Below are 20,913 nucleotides of genomic sequence, written 5' to 3'. Positions count from 1 at the left end.
GCATCACTGCATTTTCTGGTGAATCACTATAAAAAAAGTTATCATTAATTGCGATGCTACTTTTCAAGGACAGGTGAAAGTAAGAAATTGATTTAAAGGGTGATTGTGTCTAAAAAGGTGTGCGTTACCTGATAGATCATTTGAAGACCTGAATATATAAAGAACGACTTAAGTCCAATTTTTGGCCAAATTCAGTTTGACATGGAAAATTGTAGCTTTTGCATGGACTCATCTTGTGTATAAATGATAAATCCTAATTACCCCCGGAAGTGCCTGAAATAAATGAGTTAAATCTTTTATGAATGTAAGAATGAAGGACTTGGGTCATTCTTACATTCATATTATAGCGCCCTCTCTCATCCTCTCATCTCTATAGCAGAATACCATGTATACGAATCAAAGAACGACCCAAGTCCATCACACAAAATGGCCTCTCCACAATTAATGAAATTGCCATAATAATATGTGTTCTAATTTGTTTATACAATGTTGTCTTCCCATCACAGTTAAATATAATATAGGTTTTCCCGGCCAATTTCGCACTTTTTTCAGTCCAATTCCTAATTTGTGCATTCAATTTAGCACAATTTAGCCTGGATGGCATGTTTGGTATTTCAATTTTATAATCTTTTCATTCAAATTCATTTTGGAGCATTCAAATTACATTTAACATCATTCGAATCAGCACTTTTTCAGTTCAAATTCGTAAGACAAGCACCATTTTGCAAATCGTTCATTCAATTTGGCATGATATAGTCACGTGATCACGTATACGCTGCGCTCGTTCATTCGAATTCATTCTTGGGCATCCAATTTCGCATTTACTGCAGTCAATTTAGCAGACACGTTAATGCATTTATTCCTTTTTTTTTCCATTTTTATTCATCATAGGTAGTGTTTGCAAGCATCTTAGCATTTCATATTTTCGTATTCATTCTTTATGCTGATATCACTTTGCAACAGTACTTTCAAAATATGTGTATGTGTTTAAAATGTTCGATAGCATTCGATTTCATTCACAGATACATTAATCTTGTTTGTTTTGACATTAATTGAGAGGAGGTTTCAATTTACACCGTAATTATATATTTCTTTCATCTGCATGTTTCATTATTTTCATTTGGTGGGTGCTATCTATATTTCGTAAATTATCATTATGAATAAAGTTCTTGGATCAGCTCTAGCCATTAATTATATATTTGTCAAGGTTATTACCCTCAAATGTTTCTATGATTCTTTCCCTGTCTTCTTGAGAGATACGCCTGTATCTAACTCGTACTGCCATGACTGGACATAAGAAAGTAAAGTGAATCTATGGTACTGGTGCATGTATAGTTCTGATAACATGTATAAAAGAAGAGGGGCGTTACAGAACAACAAACTTGAATTATTTAGGGTCAAAGATAACTCTGCTAGGCCTATATACTTAACAGTGTGTGGATGAAACAGAAATTCACATTTACCCCCTACGTATAAACCACGGTTCTCACCTTTTCAAAATAGAAATAACATTACGCCAATTTGAATGAACATGTTTGGAATTTGACTGCCCATACGCGAAATTGAATGACTGAAATACCACTTTGCGCCAGTGATGGCGAATTTGAATGACTGAAGAGCAAGTGCCAATTTGAATGCCCGTTTTACGAATTCGAAAGACACTGTGCGAATTTCCTTGATCGAAATGCTAAATTGAATGCACAAGTTGCAATTTTGAATGACAGAATGTGCAGTGAGGAGGATTTTCGCTAAATTGAATGAACCTTTTATCAAATAGACTGACAAAAGTGCGAAATTGGCCGGGAAAACCTATATTATTGGACAAATTAAAAAGATATGATTTTTTTTTTTAAGTTTACTCGAAATGGTCTTCCATGGACTTGGGTCGTTCTTATATTCAGATACCCATTTGTCTGTTTTATTGCATACTTCATAAGAAATGGATTGCTTCCTTCAAATGATACAGCATTAAGGAAATCATGCAAACCAATCAACTGTAAGTTACCAGCCACTGTTGACTCCGTCATGGTAATGACATCTGACGTCACTCGCGTTGTCGTAGATGCAGCCAATGAAGTAGATGTAGCCGACGAGGGTGTAGTTGTTCTGTCTACCAGAGAGGGTGAATAGACAGACATTATTTTCAAACTTTTAGAATTATGATATTGATTGACCAGTCCAAGCGACTCCCCTATACAGATTAGTAACCATGGCCCAAGCCCGTGCAAAGACATTGATTTTTATTACAGTATGGACGTAATGATATCATGGAGGTGTGTCACCTCCCTGATTTCACCCTGATTACCCCTCGCAAAAAAAAAAAGAAAAAAAGAAAACAGAAATATGGCTTATGCCAAATGCATAGAATTCATTTTTTTCTTGATTGAAATGAATTAATATATGTGATAGTTTTAAGTATGCCTTACATTGTATTATACTTTATTTGATTTTTATTTCTGCTTGATGGAAAAAAAGAATGAATTGAACTGAACTAAAATCACTCCAAGCTTACGTAACATTTTGTTTTGCGTTGTTGCAAATGGCACGTTCTACCACAGAATGAATAATGTTTGGATACCATAAACACAATATTATCAACATGTTGATATTTCTTTATATGGTTGGCTACATACTCGCAACGGTTATAGGGGTTTTGTCACTTGCGGTTGTTGCATCTGTTGTTGTTTTATGAAATAAAAGGCTGTTATGATAACAGCGCTGGGGAATAAAGTAAGAGAAATACGTGCATTTATTATGCTTTCTATCAATTGGGCCGATCTAATAGCTTAAAAACATTTCTCTCATTTTTACACTTTGCACATATACAGACAGATATGAAGGAGGTCGATAAAACACATCACCACACTGTTTTGTATTGAACAATTTTGAATGCCTATTATGCAACCGTAAAGCTGAAGTTGTCGTATGCTATAAAGAAAGTAAACACCATTAGCGCCAAGGTCCGCTGGCAGGATACAAGGGGAAACGGGTAGGTATTCTCTAGGGATGGCATATAGATTTGCAGATGAGGATTAGGCTTTTAACTTTTTCAACACCAAGAAACCACTAAGAAAATAGTATCCATCCTAAGAGGAATTCTGAATTTATTTGGTGAAAATATGTTTTGAAATGGTTGAGACATCCAAAATAAAAATTAAACAAAGCGATAGTAATACAAGGTTATGGGCCAGTCACAAATCAGTTGCGATGCGTCGGCGATGGGTAAAACCCGGGAAATTTTAACAAAATCTTGAGACAGATCTCACGATTTTGCACCCGTCGGAGGCGCTCTCCGGACGCCTGCGGCTTGTCGCAGATTTTTTAGGCATCGCCACACCCGTCGCGGTCCCTAACTTTGAACTTAAAATTGCAAGATTGCTCGCAAGATTTTTCACCCATTTTTGGCATCCCAGACACAATATCCGATGACCTACGATGCCCTCCGAATAATCTGAGACTAGTCGCAAGATTCTGTGTGGGATTGGAAATTCAGGTTGAGATTCAATGTATGCGAGTAGTCTCCGGCGCCCTCCGACTGAATCGGAGGCGCCCTGCGACGATTCGTACGCTTTCTGTGATCGTCTCCGACGATTCGTACGGTGGAATCGTAGTAAATCGCCGTGTATATAAGGGCGTCTCCGACCGGAAGTTTGAGACGCTCTTGCTGCAGGAGGCTGTGACAGGGGGAAAAATTTAAAGAAAAGACGGTCGCAGATATCGTCTCCGATCGCCTCCGATGCAATCGGAGGCGATCGGAAGCTAATCCCACGATTTTTCGACAAAACCGGGTCAAAATCCTTGAAAAAATCTCAGACAATGTGACTGCTTCACTTTTATTAGGATTATTGCTAGGATTGTTCAAGGATTCTTTATTTTCTACGACGACCCCCGGCCAAAACTAATTCCCGACAGATCGCCGACATTGTGACTGGGCCATTAATTGGTCTCACCTTTTCCTACGATCGCTCTGTTTTGGATATCTCAGCTATTTAAATCCAATTTCTTAAATAATGTTGCTTTCCTCTTCGAATAACGCGCACTTTCACATCTCAATGGAGATTTCTCATTATCTCACCAAAAAAATTTAGAAAGCTGAAGTTAAGTCTCAACTAATACTGTACGATCGCTTCAGAGTATAGTGTCTGAACGGTATATGCCCCATTATCTGCTTCATTTGCAGAAGTGAGTATCAGCTGTCAAATAGAAATGACATTCCTAGAAAATTCCTTGGGGACAAAGATACATATTTGCCTCACATCCAAATCCTCGATCCCACTTCATAATTATGCATTGCTGTTGGTACACACACGGACATCACATACCTCACTGGTTTACATTAATACCTGTTACATATAGAGGAGATGTTTCAGTCGATGTGTCATTTGTCGCAGCGGTGGGAAGGGCGGTTGTCACTTGGGATGTATCATACGCTGTAGTAGTAAGAAGGTCTGTTGTTGTGATTTCTGTAGGATGAAGATATGAGGCACCAAAGACGTGGCTCAAAAGACTTAATGTGGTTACAATTCCTTATTCAAAAGATGCGTTATTGGAAAATGTTTATAATGCCGAAGATTTTAATTCCGAAAACAAAATAAGGTTCGTAATTCTGAAAGTTTGTCAGTATTTATGCATAATGTTATCTACATCTTTTTCGGGATAACTTACCTTTGAGCGTGGAATAACGTCACAAAATAATGATTAACTAACTTTTTTTTTTTCATTTCCGGATTAACCTACACTGATATGCGGAATTGGGAAGCGGAATATCAAACACCACCTACATAAGCACATAGATTAGCGGGATGAATATCGCCCCTCTTTTGTTTTATTTCTCACCAGTCCATTCTTCCTTTCGTCTTCTCTTTTGATTGCTGTACTCGTTTACCATTTATACACATACATACGTTTTTTTGTTTGTTTTTTTCTTTCCTCTCTCTTTGATCATAATTTGCCATGTATCTTAGAGAACTCACACTAACGTGTTATTTTCCGAAAACAAAATTTTAAAGATAACAGATATTCTTTATAAGTATCTTGGCCAATTTATGTACAAAATCAGTAATATTAATCTTCATTGCCGTCTGGCATTTTAAGAAAAGGATAAAAAAAACATTTAAACTAGAAATGTCGGTATGTCGAAGTGCACATACATAAAGCAGTAATTATGCATCAATTTTCATGCCAATGCTTTGCTTTTTCAAATTAGGGAGAACAGATGAAATTTTAGCATCCACACTTGACCTTTAACCCACCCACACACACACACACACACACACACACACACACACACACACTCACACACACGCACACACACACACACAAACAAACAAATCAACAGCATAAACAAAACTAGGATCCTGACCATACGCATAGTGGATTCCAAAATATCTGTACAAAATAATCAGGACGTAATAACGTGACTTGAGCGGCATGAACGATTGTTATTGTTTGCTTTGTGGTAGCTAGAGGTCTCACCTTGACAGGTAGGAATCTCTGAGCTCCAACTTCCATCATTGCATTCACTGCTACAGCTCTGAATAGAACAGTTGATTGGCTCGTTTCCATCGCCGCACGAAAAGGTGATCATTTTTCCGCTCTCGTAGTATAGACCTCCAGACACATTCAGTTCAGGGAGAGGTTGGAAGATCAAACCTTCATCTTTTGGTGCCTGACAATAAGCTAAATATGATGCACAATAATTACAAAACATACAATCTGAAAACATCCGGGTCAGAACTGAGCCGGAAAGGGTCCGTTGGGGTCATACACCGTTCGAGGTCAGAAATGACAAGGAATGGGGTCAGATATGACCCCATTCAGAGTTATGCATTGGGTCAGGGTGACCCCACTCTGGGTTTCATGACCAAATTTCAAGTCATTTTTTACCCGGAACAGGGTGTGACCCCAACGGAAGCTAAAGTTGAAGTTGACCCGGTTCCGGGTCAGTTCCGACCCGGATTTTTTTGGAGCGTATAGACGCCAAGACAGATGTGGATGTTATGTCATTATATCCAAATTTTGGTACTCTTTTTCACATTATCTAGATGTTTAATACTTACTATTTCCTGTCACTATATCGAAATTTTAAGATCGTTTTCTTTGCGTGTTTCTTCTGTTAAACCATCGGGTTGAAATGCAATAGTGGCGATATCGTTTAGAGTCTCCGCCTGGGTATTGATAGGTGGGATAATTTTGACATTAGATAATTGTCATGGACAGGTATAATGGCTTTTGTCAGTATTTTGGTCAACGTTTCACAGAGTAAATGTCATGCTTTTATGACATGACATGACATGAAGGTCATGGCTTACTTTTTTGTTTTTCTATTTTTAATTGCTCATTCGGTTGTCCAGCAGTATTCAGCTTCATAAAGGCATACCCATTTTGTAGGCCACTGGTTTGGGCTTATTTATTACTCAGAGTCAGAGAGCAGTCTGTGGAACTCCTTTAACAGTGGCAACACAGACACTTCAAGACAGATTGTTACATTCTTTCAAGTGTTTGCTTTGTTTTTGCTTAGGTCATATTTGATCATTGTTATTCATTTATTTTCTTTTCATGGATATCATATCATCATTTTTCATTGAAAATTCATCTATTTTACTTTTGCTCATATGGAACAACTAATGTAATAGCTGCATACTCGCGATTTCTTAAAATGTTTGAAAAGAGGATATTACTTTGATGGTGCAAACACATGTTTGCTAACTGTCATCATGAATACGCACAGGAAACATAGAGTAATGGTATATCGTCTAGGATAAGATTCATGACTTGCTTACACGGTATGCGTCGTAGTCAAGAGTCGAAATCGAAAAGAAACAGGCATGTCAACATTTTCTGTGATAATGATTTATGCTATTTGCACAACATAAAAATCCAAAACAATTATTTGATCATAGAAAGAGGGGAAGTACTTGTTTTCTTTATTTATATGGTTTTCTTCTTGTGGATGTTGTTGCGTTGCATGGCGGATTTTCCTTACAATTATGAGATCAAAGAGGTATTCATTGTTTCAACTTCGAAGCTTTCGAAGCCAAAAATATCATTCCATTTTCCATCCCAGAAACTTCACTTCTGTTTTTTTCTTTACTTTCTAGCCCCCTCCCTCTTTTTAGTATTCATTCTTAGTATTTCATAAGGCAGAATATATTTCATCTATGTCCTTTGATGCGCATCCTTCCTTAGTAGCGTGTTCAGCAATAGCCTCTTTATCATGTTATTAATGGATTATTCTTATTCTCAGATACTTCGGTCCAAAAGTTCCTTCTGATAAGCTAATGACCTATCCTTTAAATAGCACATATCCAACAGTGCTCAAAGCATCTACTGTGCTTTGCACCTATAGGGAGATAATCACAAAAGCATACTCAAACGAAACTAAGAACTTCTCCATAGTTCCTCTCAGCCTATGATAATGTATTTCATGCACAATGTAGATGTCTATAAAAGTTAGTAGAAAGATTAACAAAGAAAATGGGAATCCATCGGGATTCGAACCCGAGACCTCCGGATTGCCAGCCCGGTGCTCTACCGACTGAGCTATAGAAAGCCCTAGTTCAGTGTTCGTCCCAGAAACCTGTAATTCTCAATGTCGGATGGTCAGAAGCTATAGTGTGTTTGTGTGTGACACACACGAACACACTAGTCTTAAACCTGGCATAAACCTGAAGGATAATTCAACTTGGGGATAAATGCGAGGGATCACCGAAGTGATACAGCTTTTTGAGTACATTATTAGGAACTACGCTCAACACCACTCTATATGTTGTCCGTGAGGGCAAAACCTATAAATCATAATTTGAACGGCGGGAGAGCGTAACACATTAGTTTTTAGATATTCAGGAACAGAGTGATGTTTACTCTCAAAAATTTACAAACATTATTATGTTATACAATGCGTGTGATTCCTTTGTCACCAGGCAACCAGTATATAATGCTCCGAGCACAATACTAGCTGTTTTAAACCTCTTGAAATATTATGATTACTCAACTAACGAAATCTATTGCACACTCAAAAGACACTTCCTGATTCCTAATGGACTCAGGTGGTTTATTCTCGACGCCATACACTTGCATTGAGTAAATAGAAATGCTTTATTTTGGGGGTCATTGCCTTGAGATGTTCTGGTTTGTCCCAAATTTCCTTTGACATTTGGTTATATTTGTTACAATTTTCACAACCACGTTTATTCTTTTTGGGTTTGATTGAGAACCAGAATTAAAGTAAACGAAGAACTATCTGAGAAACAGTCCAGCTGACGTGAATTACGTCATGATCGCGAACTTCTCTTTTGAATTTATCCCGTGCCAATGGTTGTTTCCAGCATGGACCTAATAAGCCAGTTCGGAGTTCCACTTTGCGCATGAGCAGAAACAAGGTTATCGGACCAACAGGCATGTTGGTTTTTAAATTTACTGGGATAAGCATCTGTCATGTAATGATTATTCATGTAATCCTTATAAATGCCGCTTGCCAGCACATCCACCTGACAGCAAAAGTGGTATTTGGCAATATCAATAGAAAGAGATTGTCAATACATCCAATGCAAAATAATAAAATGGATGCTTTCTCAAGTGTGAATTGACAGATCATTCTGCTCATCTGGTCTACGCAAGTTTATTCTTTGTTTGAACGGGATTGATGAATCCCATAAATTGTTACGTAAAGCTTATGCATTATGTCGCTTTGAAAACGAGTGAAGTGCCCCTAACCAACCAAGAAAAAAAAAAGAAAGGTCATTCGTACCAATGTGCCCATGAGCTAACTCCGAACTAGCTTATACACATGGACATTCATCGTATCGTTAATCAATTCATGCACCCGTACATCTCAAAAGCGCAACAACACATTTTTAGCATGCTTCACTGCTTTGATCCCATGATTGTCACCGCCAGCAAGCCGGGAGAAGAACCAGACGGAGATTCGAGAAATCTAAAACTATATGCGCAGAAGAAAATAACTCGCAAATATCAAGTAAAGTGAATGTGTAGTTGTGGTGTATGTTAGGAAATCATACCTCAAACAATTTCGCTTGGGAGAAGCAGGCAGCTTTAAAAGAAAGCTAACATTTTGGCAGAATGATTGTCATTTGTGATTTCAATATTTCACATATCCGCAACTTATTCCAGAGGGCTAAAAGGGACGGTAATGGTAGAGAACAGGTAGGGTATATCTTGCCAATAGGCAAGGTCTTATGCGTGTGCGAAAATGTGCGAATCAGCAATTACCCATCTTTTGACACAAAATTTGTCATGATCTCAGGTTTGCTGCTACTCATCATCTGTATTTATTCAAAGACATTTCCGTCTGAAAAAAAGGCACATCAGCGAAACAAGACTGAATTGAGGGAAAATATTCTTTTGTTAGTGACGATACATGATCGCACAATCGTTATTGTCCAGACACCTGAATGTACTCATTAAGATGCGCATAATCAAGTGTCGGCGACGATACTTACATCAAAGAAAGACTGCAGTGAACAGTCCATGTATATCACGTCCATGTTTCCCGAAAAGACTAATTCTATGAATCCGTTTATTTTCACATCCAGATGAACTAGTTCAATTTTACCCGCACCGGGCAGGCAATTCCCGGGACCTCATAACTTTTTTCTTTCTTTTTAATTGGAAGTTGTCACCTCCCCTCCAACAACCCCCCCCCCCCCCACTTCCCCATTCATTAGACCGGGTCAGCCAAGAATCGAGTTACTCCATTCATGCTAAGCGCCTCCCTCAAAATGTGAAACGTCATCTATATTTATCATAAGATGAGTGTTCGCTATAGGGCTCACACCCGTAAATAAAATGGGATGTCCCAGACCCCTTCACAAATTCGTATCAAAGATACCAAAATAAATGAAGAAAAAAATTAATTAAAAATCAATGATGTAGTTTGGCAAAAAAAAAAAAACTGAATAGCTGTAGATATTGAGTATGAATTTCTCTACAAACTGCATTTTGGTCGGAAGATGAAAGCTTTTCTGATGGAATTTGAGGGGACTATATTTCATTGGGTACGTGTACGGAAAATATGTGATTTTTTGAGTGACAAGAACTCGTAGTCTGGTTTTGCGGACCCTCGGACAGAATTTGGGCTGAAGAATCCACCCTGAAAATTTGATGGATGAAAGGGTATATCTCACTTATCCAGGTCAGTGAAGCTGAAACACCTCATTTCTCCCAGCTATTTTACAGAATTTTTTGAAATTTGATTTTTAACACACATCCCTATGGGGAAATATTTATGGGTGTGAGCCCTATTAGATGCATGCAATGCACACAAGTCTATTGGAAGTATTCATCCCATACAAGTTCTGCTGGTTTATGTTGATCTATTGTGTCAGATTTCTTCCTCCCTCCCCCTTCTCCTTCCTACCCCCCTCCCCCTCTACCCCTTTCCGCTACTCCCCCCCCCCAACTTTGCTTGGCTACAATTTGTTTTCTTATTATGTTGTTGTGGTACTAGATCTTTGTACATAGCAGTCATCAGTATCACACAACTTTGAATGATTGTTTATTTTAATGTATTTCTTTGTTTTGGCTACCCCTGAAACAGGTCAAAATTCATAAAGTTAGTCTGTTTGACAAAACAAAGTCTTTTAAAGTACTTTGTAGACAATAAGGTGATGATGACACCCCCATAATCAAGGATTACTGCCTACATCTATGTATTCATCTTATGAAGAACTGATCAACACTGCAAGATTTATAAAATAAAAAAAAAACCAAAGGGCATGATTTTCAAAAGTGTCCCTTTGAGAAGCTTTATAACTCTTGAATTTGTAATTCCCCATATGATATAGGGGCAAATATCATCAAAAACACATTTATGATGTTAAAAAGTCAAATGAGAAATATCACCTCCACAATAGGGCTCACACCCGTAAATAAACTGGAATGTCCCAGACCCCTTCACAAATTCGTACCAAAGACACCAAAATAAATGAAGAAAAAAATAATTAAAAATAAATTATGTAGTTTGGCAAAAAAAAACTGAATAGCTGTAGATATTGAGTATGAATTTCTCTACAAACTGCATTTTGGTTGGAAGATGAAAGCTTTTCTGATGGAATTTGAGGGGACTATCATTGGGTACGTGTACGGAAAATAGGTGATTTCTTGAGTGACAAGAACTCGTAGTCTGGCTTTGCGGACCCCTGGACAGAATTTGGGCTGAAGAATCCACCCTGAAAATTTGATAGATGAAAGGATATATCTCACTTATCCAGGTTAGTGAAGCTGAAACACCTCATTTCTCCCAGCTATTTTACAGATTGTTTTTTGAAATTTGATTTTTAACACACATCCCTATGGGGTGTGAGCCCTATACTGGGCTCACACCTGTAAATATAATGGATTATTACCTATACGACGTAGTTTTGCGAGGCAATTGCAGTTGATATTTTGCAGGGTTAAAGGTCAGCAGTTGTTATTTTGCAGGGTTAAAGGTCAGCAGGCAATATTCGTTCGCCTCTGCCTGTTTTCGCCAGGTCGCTGCGTGTCGGTTACACACACCGTACCGTACACAAAACAATGTGTGCAAACAGTGCAATCTTCCGGTTTTCGCCATTCACTTTACACAGGGAGGTGGGAAGAGAAAGAGTGGGATCTCTCTCCCCATCTCCCTGCTTTAAATGTAAACATTCCGATCGACCACGAAAAGAAAACATTGCAGGACGTCGCTGGGTGTCGGTTACACGCGCCGCAGAAGAACGCTGATAAATCAATCTTACTCATACAAGGTGGACCACTTACAGCAGCACTACGCGTCAAACAATATGACTAGTCCATTTGTGCTCAATAATTGCAGAGTGACCATCAGTTTTACAACCCTCCAAATTTAAACAAAAGTAAAAATAAAGTGTAGAAGCGTTCAGATGTTTGAAGTGCGCCTGTTACAACTACATATGTATCTTTAAAGTTGGAGTTGAATGATATACATTGATGAACAATTTATCAATCATTCGACATGTTGATGATCTACAGGTAGTCATATGTGGCTTGATCTATATCATAGTGTATAGCCGTATTCACATATTTTCTTAATTTACCTAGGGGATAGGTAATAATTATGATATTGACTGGCCTTGAGGGAGATACCAGATAAATATTGCCCGCACTGAAAGAATATTGCCCTCGTCTTCGACTCGGGCAATATTCTTTCAGTTTGGGCAATATTTTCTGGTATTGCCCTTGTCTTCGACTCGGGCAATATTCTTTCAGTTTGGGCAATATTTTCTGGTATCTCCCTCGATCGAGGCCAGTTATAATATTGACTATCTGAAGACAAACTGAAAGAATATTGCCCGAGTGTTTCCAATGATTCTCTCTCCCCACCTCCCTGCTTTAAATGTTAACATTCCGATCGACCACGAAAGGAAAACATTCCAGGACGTCGCTGGGCCGGTGTCGGTTACACGCACCGCAGAAGAACGCTGATAAATCAACTCATACAAGGTCGACCACTTACAGCAGCACTTAGCGTCAAACAATCTCTAGTCCATTTGTGCTCAATAATTGCACAGTGACCATCAGTTTTACAACCCTCCAAATTTAAACAGAAGTAAAAATAAAGTGTAAAAGCGTTCAGATGTTTGAAGTTCGCCTGTTACAACTGCATATGTATCTTTGAAGTTGGAGTTGAATGATATACATTGATGAACATTTTTTTAATTATTCGACCTGTTGATGATCAGGTAGTCAAAATAATGTGGCTTGATGTATATCACAGAGTATAGCCGTATTCACATATTTTCTTAATTTACCTAAGGGATAGGTAATAATTATGATATTGACTGGCCTTGAGGGAGATACCAGATATATATTGCCCGCACTGAAAGAATATTGCCCTCGTCTTCGACTCGGGCAATATTCTTTCAGTTTCGGCAATATTTTCTGGTATCTCTCTCGAGGCCAGTCAATATTATATAATTATTCATGACCGCATCACAAAATCGTACCAAGGATACTCAAACAAATGAAGGAAAAATTAATCCAAAATCAGAAAAAGATATTGAGCATGAATTCCTCTAAAAGCTACATTTTGGTTGGAAGTTAAAACCTTTATTCATGGAATTTGAAGGGACTATATTTGGTTGGGTGCATATACAGAAATATGTGCTTTTTTAGTAAAAAGAAGTCTGGCTTTGCGGACCCTTCAAGAGAGCTTTAGCTGAAGAACTCCGCTTGGAATTTCAATGGATGAAAGGGTACACCTCACTTTTTCAAGTGACTGAAGATGAAACCCCTCATTTCTTCCAGTTATTTTACAGAATTTACGTCTACGTCTACTTACGTCTACATAAGAAATTATTCGTATAGTCAATCTATCTTTACCGATTAAGACCAATGGTCGTCTTGAGCCCGCCGCACACTATATGACTCACGACCTTACGACTGACAGACTTTGGATCCGAAATAAATCACAATATCCTTGGAATAAACACCGCTTGTTTATTTCAGATCCAAAGTCTGTCAGTCGTAAGATCATGAGTCGTATAGTGTGCGGCGGGCTTTATGCTTCTGTTTGTACTGCCAGTTGACTGCGTCTTTTGCGATGTGTTTCTTCTGCGGTGTGTAAATGTAAACCGTACATTTTTAATGCCTATTACAAAATTCTTTCCTATCTCGCGATAAATCTTGTATGCGTAAGCCCCTATAAAGGCAAAGTGTTGACGAGCACTGAACAATGCTGATCTTAGGAGTCGTGCCGTCTCGGCCGTTATCTGGCAAAACTACGTATTTCGTTTGAGGCGATTTCGAGATATTCACGCTTAAAGTTTAAACGCCTGCCGTTTAAACTTTAGAATAACACAGAGTAATTTACATAACTTAGAATTTTGTTCTATAATAAAAAAGGAAACTTGTTTGGTTTTTTTTTTCTAACTGAAAATACATGTTCATTGCCACATATTTAAGTGTTTTAAAAGATAGGTAGTTTTGCCTTATCATGAGAATCCCACAGATCGTGTACAAATACGACACGCGCGCACAGATATGAACTTGAGATACCTAGTTCTGCCATCCGCTCAAGCTGCCTCAAGTTTCTGTCGAGATCAAGCTTATACATCATTTTCTGTAATATTCACATTGACCGCCAGCGTCTTGTTCCACAGAAGTTTCCTCAAACCCAAGCTAACAGCTTTCGTCCCAGTGTAATGATTTTCCTCAACTTGTTTTTATTCAGATAATGAAATTCAGGGATGTCAATAACGTAGAGAGACATGGACACGGTTGCTGTCGTTCTGCATCAAACCAAGGATATTTCCTTACAGTGAAATCTACATCTGTTGTAGGTAATGGGGGTAATTTCAAGTCATAATGCCAGGTCAGTGTTAATCATGCACCTACTTAGTAAAGTGGAAAAAATGAACTATTCCATTAAGAAAATAGGAACATGAAATAAAAGTAGTACAACGTTGGTGCCCCCAATGGGGCACCAACATTGTACTACTTTGAAAAACAGCATGTCAATTTGATTTACCATCTTAATTGGGAATGCAACCTACAAACAACGTTTTGTTTTTCTTTGTCAATTTTTAGCTTTCCTCCGTGACTCTATCTCCAGCATTTTTAAATCAAAAAAAGAAAAAAAAATCGCAGTTTTTCTTTTTACCTTCCTTATCGATGTAATAAATGTAATAAATTTCACTCAGCATATCTTGAATGTCGTTAAGTGCACTTATATCTTCTGCAAAAAAAAAAGAAAGAATGGTATTTACATGTTTTGTTGGGGATGGAATATAAATAATGAATGAATGGAATTTGGCACCGGTATTTGAGTATTTTTGATCCTCGCTGCTTACCTGTACAGTTTGGTGATTCTGGGCCCTGAAGCGTTCCGTTTGAGCATAAGGCGTGATCTTTACCGATGATGGTACCAGGAACAGCGCATGCAAAATTAATTGTGGTGCCATCATCAATAGATTGAGTTCCATTATAGCTGTATCTGTCGGCTGTCATTACTATGTCATCATCGACGGTGGGTGGCACGCATTGCGCTTCATAATAAGACATATTTGAAAATAACTGGTTTAAATAACCTCTTTAGCATATTATCTAGATTTCTGTGTACATAAATACATGTCATAGTAATAGTATAATATTTGGAAACTGTACTTGTTCTCTACATTTAATCTGAAGTGTGCATACCCATCATATCATATTATGAAAGAGTGTTACAATTTAATCATTGAACTGTTGTCGAAAACCCGGTATCCTTGATAGTGTTGTCTTTTAAGTACCTAATTAGGGCCTATATTCAAAACAAGAAACTATAAGTGACTTCATCTCCATTGTTTTTAAATCAACTTTATTATACCATCTTGTAGACATACATGAAAAAAAGTTACATCTTTCAATGTGATGATAAAGATTAAGCAACAAGCACACAAGCATCCATTGAAGACATTTTAGACAGAATGCGTTTGCAAGGATCAAAAGAGACGAGTTGCATTCCACTCGACATTAAAGCCCCAGTCACATAATGCTCTGCGTCCGGCGTTACGTCCAAAAAAGTCATTTTTTTTTTTCTGCGGACTCCCGCGGATCCTTTGCCGTCACCAGAAAATTTGTTAAAAACATACGGGAAAAAATGCGGGCGATACGGACAAATACGACCAGATGCGAATACTTGCGGCCACTTGCGGATATTCTTACGAATTGGCACATAATAGCTCTGAACACTTGCGAGGAATTACGGATATTTTCGGATAATTACGGATTGTTACAGATTGTTATAGATAATTATGGACAGTATGGTTTTCTGTGACGAGCCCTGCTAAGTCAGTGTATTATGACAGCAAGGTTATCACATATTGGAGTGTCTGACATTGTACACTGGGAAAAACTGAAATAGAATTACGTACAAGTTGTGAAAAAAATTCGTAATCCTTTAATTTGCTTTACAGTAATAAAAGATATATGAAATTTTGAACTTGAAGTTTAAATTTTTCTTGCGCAACTCAAATATGAATACATAACATAATCATACCACAAATAAAATACAATTTGGATCGATAAGTTAAACATTAGAGTAAGAAAATTATTACTCGCAGTCATGAAATAAACAAATTATGGTTACGCTGTCGTTGTGCAGCGATATTCATGACTTATTGGGTTATGTTAAGGAGATTTTTTTTTATAATAAAGCAATGCTCATTGAATTTCCAGGAAAAAAAATACATCAAAACTTTCAAACACTCCTCCCACACCCAAGTACAATAAATAAATAAATAAATAAGTAAATAAATATACATATATATATATATATATATATATATATATATATATATATATATATTATGTAGTACACATTCCATGGAGCGTAAAGTGGGTAAGACCATAAAGAAATACTAAATTCATTCTCGTTTTATATAGTTATCGCTGTCCCACAACTTTCCCGGCCAGAAAAGTGAATAAAATGCTGTCACCCTATCCCCTACCCAAAATATTGCCTTTTCGAAAAATATACATTCAAAGAGTGCAAGAAAAATAGTTCAGCACGTAGGGTCAACCGATGTCATGAGTATATGTGTGCCACCTAAATATTTTGTGGGACTCTGTAAATTTCATAATTGAACCGGGGTCGGTGCAATATAGTGCTAACCCACACTTTTGCCAAAATTGAGTTACATGCATTTTCATAATCCTTATCCTTCACTCTAACCTCTGTGAAAATATCATATTTGAATTCAGCCAATAAGATGGTAAAAAATACATGCATTCATGTTTAATCTATGTACAATGTATGTACTATCCAAACATTCAACAGCGATTATCTCAAAATGACTGTTGTGTGGGTTAGCACTATATTGCACCGACCCCTTCAATTTGACCATGCGGTTCTGCCTCTCCACTGCACCGACTGTGCTGTAGCATTCCTTCAGATAAATGCGCTGCAGCTTGGCAACACGAGTTGTGTTGCTTTCCACGATTCTCAGTGTTCCCATGGGAGTGGAACACGGAAAACGTCGAAGGACGTAATCGTCCGCAGCATCCGTAACTGTCCGCAAATATCCATAAGCGGGCGAAAGTGCTGTGATACGTTAACTTGCGGTTACTTTCGGATACTTACGGTGGACGTAAACGAACGCAAACGGACGGGAGGTATTTTTTTTTTTTTTCGGATGGTCTGCGTCCAGGCTACGGATAGTTACGTTCACTTACGGATAATTGCGTTTGGTTAGGGTTACTTGCGTAAGTCTGCATCTGTAGAATCCCTCTGCGAAATTTTGAACATTTCAAAATTTCGCAGGCTTGGCGCCGTCATTTTGCTTTTCTTTACGGACGAGTTACGGACAGTTACGTCTACATACGTCCCTGCGGATGCCTGCGTCCACGCTGCGTCCCCCTATGTTCACTCATCCGTATTTATCCGCGGCGGACGTAATGCCCCAGTCATACAGTGCTTTGCGATGGGTTATAGATAAATTATAATAAAATAAATTTCATCTTCCCAAAAATTTACATTTTATGTTATATTCTGCTTTGATACTACCTTACTTAAACTATGGTATACTCGCATGGGGAAACACTTTTTCTAAATATACAGAAAGAATACTATTATTACAGAAAAAAGCTCTTCGTATCATTTGTTACGAATCGTGGAGAAGTCATACTTATGATTTATTTCACGAAAATAATATTTTGAAAATTTGACCTTTATCATTTGCAATTAGGACAATTCATGTATAAACTCACCAACCATTTTCTCCCCTTGTGTTTGATTCCATGTTCTTAAAGAATGAAACTGTTCATGCATATCCAACCCGTCAATCCCATGAATATCATTTGCCTTTGACTAGGACGGTTTTTGCAAAATCTTTATTCTCCTTTTCTGGACCAAAATTCTGGAATTCTTTTGATAATGATGTAAAAGAAGCTTTAATTCTTAATACATTTTCTTTGAAGTTAAAGAATTATTCAAAAAACTTCGTATGCAGAAAAATGAATAATTCTTTTTTTTTTTTTTACTTTTGATTGTCAAAATCGTCTGTGCGTCGGTAACCTCACTACTCTTTGTTTATCAGCGAGCCTGTGCCTCCAGTGCCCACCATTTCCCTCTCCTCCCCCCCCCCCCCCCGTCCACCTCGGACTTCCTTCCTCCCGTACTATCTTTCTATCCTCTCATCAATCTTTCCTTACAAAAGAGCCTCTTTCTGTTTGTTAATGTGAGTTGGTATGTGTGTATTACTCTGTCTGTCTTTTTTTTTTTACTACCGTTAAGGGAAATTGTTGTTGTTGTTGTTTTTTTGCTATTATATTTTTTTCTGTATGAGGGGACTGCATTCTACAAGCCCTGTTTTTTTAGAAGTCCCCTCCATTTCCAGCAATATTGTTTATGCATTCACCACAGTGACATAACAGTTATTTGTATCTCTGTTGATAATTTACCTGTATCTCTTTTACAATGTTATTTTGTTCATCGCATTGTGGTACTGATTTCATGACATCTGTGTATTCGAGTGTTTCATTGTATTTCTAATTATTTTGTTTGATGGAAATGAAATAAATCAACTTGAAAAAAATGAGAACGAATTTGGTATGTTCTCTATAGTCTTACCCACTTTACGCTCCATGGAATGTGTATTACATTTTTGTATATAATACAGTGCTTGGGTGTGGGAGGAGTGTTTGAATGTCTTGATGTCTTTTTTTTTTCTGGAAATTTAATAAGCATTACTTTATTATAAAAATCTCCTTAACAAAACCCAATAAGTCATTAATATCGCTGCACAACGACAGCGTAACCACATTTTATCTATTCCATGACTGTAAGTAATAATTTTCCTACTCTAATGTTCAACTTATCGAGCTATATTGTATTATATTTGTGGTATAATTATGTTATGTATTCTTTACATATGAAGTTTATTCATATTTGAGTTGCGCGAATAAAATTTAAACTTCAAGTTCAAAAATTTCATATATCTTTTATCATTGCAAAGCAAATTAAAGGATTACGATTTTTTCACAAATTGTACGTAATTGAATTTCAGTTTTCCCCAGTCATGCCAGTGCACAATGTAAGACAGTCCACTATGTGATAACCTTGCTGTCATAACACACTGACTTAGCAGGGATCGTCACAGAAAACAATACTGTCCATAATTATCTATAACAATCTGTAACTATCCCTAACTATCCGAAAATATCCGCAACACTCCGCAAGTGTTCAGAACTATTATATGCCAATTCGTAAGAATATCCGCAAGTGGACGCAAGTATTCGCATCTGATCGTATTTGTCCGTATCACCCGCACTTTTTCTGTATGTTTTGAATAAATTTTCTAGTGACGGCAAAGGATCCGCGGGAGTCCGCAATAGAAATGACTTTTTTGGACGTAACGCCGGACGCAGAGCATTATGTGACTGGGGCTTTACCCATCGTAAGCACTGTGTGATTGAGGCATTAGGTTTCTGGCCTTTCCGGCAACTTCACCATGGCCGTTTACAAAATCACCTAGACATATAAAGGTGGAAAAACCGGGGGGTTCCCATGTGCTATCATTCCTGCAATACGCGTAATTAGGTCCCGATGGTGTGGTTCCATTCATACAGGCAAAGTCAATTCTCGACCATACTGTGTAGTTCTCTTGATATGGGACTATATTGACTCCGAATGGGTTGTCCACTTTCGGACGTTCGCACACTGTTGAAAGTCAAGAAAGGAGAGAGCAATTGAATTTATAAAAAAAAAATAATAGCAAATCATCCTATCAATGTTGAATATGTACATAAGCTAATGTCATAATGACAACAGTACGTATATTGACCATCATTGTTATCAATTTTCATCAATTTGTTGTATTATTGTTTTTCGAGTTATATCTTCGTCCTTCACATGAATTTAATACATTAATGTGGAAACAACCAAGTTAACGGTTGGAAAGTTATTCAGTGATGCCAAGTTTTGATTTACTCAGAGAACAAAATGTATGCCAGAGAGACAGTAATAAATGCTACAGCTTCTTTTTTCAACGTTGTTAAGGGATCTTATAATGCTGGTTGAAGGTTTAGCTTTTGGAACACAGATTCTAAAAATGTTCAGGATATCACATTTGATGCATATGTGTAGGTCTGTAGTATCACAAAGCCTAAAATGTAAGGAGATATCAGTATTTTTCTCATTAAGCCATAACTGTAGACGGTTTTGTCTGGCAACATTTTTATGATAATTATTGTTCACATTTTGTGTATTTAACAATACGTAACATTGATTATACGGATTCAAATTTTACAGTGGTTGTTCCTATCCCAAACTTACATTTTGGAAGTATTTTAAAGCACCAATGCTGGGTTTTTGTTTCGTCTGCAAATGGTAAATTATGCCTTTAAGCTCTAACTTCAGGTTTCTAACATTTTTGGATGAGATAAGGGGAAACCTCTTGTGAAATATGAAAGAGCATGCAATTCCAAGAGGAATTCAACGTTTATCTTATGAAAATTGGTCTTGAAATGGCTGCGATATAAAAAACAGAACGTTCTTAATAAAAGATGGGACCCACCTTTTATCAAGATCACTTTGTTTTACTTTGTGTTTGGATGCCTCAGCCATTCCAAAACCGATTTTCATCAAATAAAGTTCGAATTCCTCTTAGAATGGTTAGCCCTAAATTATTTCACAATTGGTTTCTTGGTTTCTCGCAAAAAGCTAAACGCCAAAATCCTCATCTCCAGCAATACAATGTCATCCCTTTAAAGTCATAGACCCGTATACTACAGGAAAAAAGATTAATCGATATCAGTCTTCCATAATCAGTTCACTTCACTTATATTCGATGTTACTCTCCATTTTTAAAAATTTGCTTCGTTTGCATGCAAGCATATGCGTAGAATACATAGCATGAGTTCACACAGACTTGACAGAGCACACGTGTAACATAGATACATTGACATGATAGACATACA

General features: G+C 37.4%; 1 non-coding gene across 1 annotated transcript; it reads right to left on the bottom strand.

Moving 5' to 3' along the window:
* Positions 1-7,479: 7,479 nt before the first annotated feature.
* Trnaa-ggc (transfer RNA alanine (anticodon GGC)) lies at positions 7,480-7,555 on the bottom strand. Its single transcript has one exon. It is a non-coding gene; the product is annotated as a tRNA-Ala (tRNA).
* Between the last annotated feature and the right edge of the window lie 13,358 nt (positions 7,556-20,913).

Source organism: Diadema setosum, chromosome 15 (genome assembly GCF_964275005.1).
Source record: "Diadema setosum chromosome 15, eeDiaSeto1, whole genome shotgun sequence".
Classification (NCBI taxonomy): domain Eukaryota; kingdom Metazoa; phylum Echinodermata; class Echinoidea; order Diadematoida; family Diadematidae; genus Diadema; species Diadema setosum.
This window is presented reverse-complemented; position numbering and strand designations above follow the sequence as displayed.